Below are 1,854 nucleotides of genomic sequence, written 5' to 3' on the forward strand. Positions count from 1 at the left end.
TCCCAGGTTTACGCCATTCTCCTGCCTCAGCCTCCCGAGTAGCTGGGACTACAGGCGCCCGCCACCTCGCCTGGCTAGTTTTTTGTATTTTTTAGTAGGGACGGGGTTTCACCGTGTTAGCCAGGAAGGTCTCTATCTCCTGATCTCGTGATCCGCCCGTCTTGGCCTCCCAAAGTGCTGGGATTACAGGCTTGAGCCACCGCGCCCGGCCCGAGATAATTAGATTAAAATGGGGCTGTTAGGGTGAACCCTAATCCAATATGACTGGTGTCCTTATAAGAAAAGATTAGGACACAGGTACAGAAGGGAGGCCTTGTGAGGTCACAGGGAGAAGGTGTCCATCTGCAAGCTGAGGAGGGAGGTTTCCAAAGGAACCAACTGCTTGGCAAGGTGTCAGAGCGCTGGCAGCAGAGAATGGTTGGCTCACGGGTAATAAAGGGAATTTACTAACAACAGTATAGATTTGAAAAGGGACGTTGTATTAGACAGAAAGAACGCTGCAGCAGAGTTCAGCGGGGTGCTTCAGCGAGAGGACGGGGCATGCCACGGTAGATTTTCCTTAGGACCATTTATGGACCTTAAACCAGGAACTTAAGGGTAATTTGGACCATGTTAGCCACGTAGGTCATGGTACATGATTACATTTGTAAACATTGCAGTGCCTTGATGTCAGCAAGGGTTGCATGATGAGTTTCTATATGCATGCATTCCGGAGATGTAGAGAAATTCTAATTACTTATACATTTTTGAGAAAGAAGGCTGGCGCCAGATGCTGGCTTCAGATAATAGGAAAGTCTAATTACTTCTACATTCCTCAGATAAGGAGTTTTGCCTCTGGATGGTTTGTTTGATGGCCACCAGGTGATCTTTTGCTCTCATCACCAACCCTGCTAACACCTTGATCTTGGACTTCCAACCTCTAAAAGTGTGAGAAATAAATTTCCATTGTCCAAGCCCCCAGTCTGTGGTACTGTGTTATGGTGGCCCAAGCCAAAGAGCACAGGGTCCCAGACTCTAAGACTGGGAGTGGCTTTGAATACAGAGGCTCATTCCAACTCTTCTTTCCTCTCTTCTCTCTTTCTCCCTTTTTATTTTGAAAAAAATTTCAGACATACCAATGAGCTGAAAAAAATAGCACCATGAGGCCAGGCGCGGTGGCTCACTCCTGTAATCCCAGCACTTTGGGAGGCCGAGGCGGACGGATCATGAGGTCAGGAGATCAAGACCATTCTGGCTAACACGGTGAAACTCCGTCTCTACTAAAAATACAAAAAAATTAGCCGGGCGTGGTTGTGGGCGCTTGTAGTCCCAGCTACTCGGGACTGGGACTTGGGAGATGAGCTCAGCTTGAGCCCTGAGCTTGGGAGATGAGGCTGAACCAAAGCAAACCAGGATCAAAGGGGAGAGTGGGCCTAAGTGTTTGCCTTAACTGCCAATCAGATTTTTTAAAAAGTTACCTGCTCAAAACCACACAGCTGGTAAGTTGTGAAGCCTCAGAGACGGTGCTTGTGTGTGTGTGTGTGTGTGTTTTAATTGTAGTGAAATATACATAACATTTAACATTTTGACCACTTTTTTTTTTTTTTGAGATGGAGTTTCAGTCTTGTCACCCAGGCAATGGCATGATCTCGGCTCACTGCAACCTCCAGCTCCTAGGTTCAAGTGATTCTCCTGACTTAGCCTCCTGAGTAACTGGGATTACAGGCGAGCACCACCATGACCAGCAAATTTTTGTGTCTTTAGTAGAGACAGGGTTTTGCCATGTTGGCCAGGCTGGTCTTGAATTCCTGACCTCAGGTGATCCACGTGCCTCAGCCTCCCAAAGTGCTGGGATTACAGGAGTAAGCTATCACC

The sequence above is a fragment of the Rhinopithecus roxellana genome, chromosome 13, assembly GCF_007565055.1.
Source record: "Rhinopithecus roxellana isolate Shanxi Qingling chromosome 13, ASM756505v1, whole genome shotgun sequence".
Lineage (NCBI taxonomy): Eukaryota > Metazoa > Chordata > Mammalia > Primates > Cercopithecidae > Rhinopithecus > Rhinopithecus roxellana.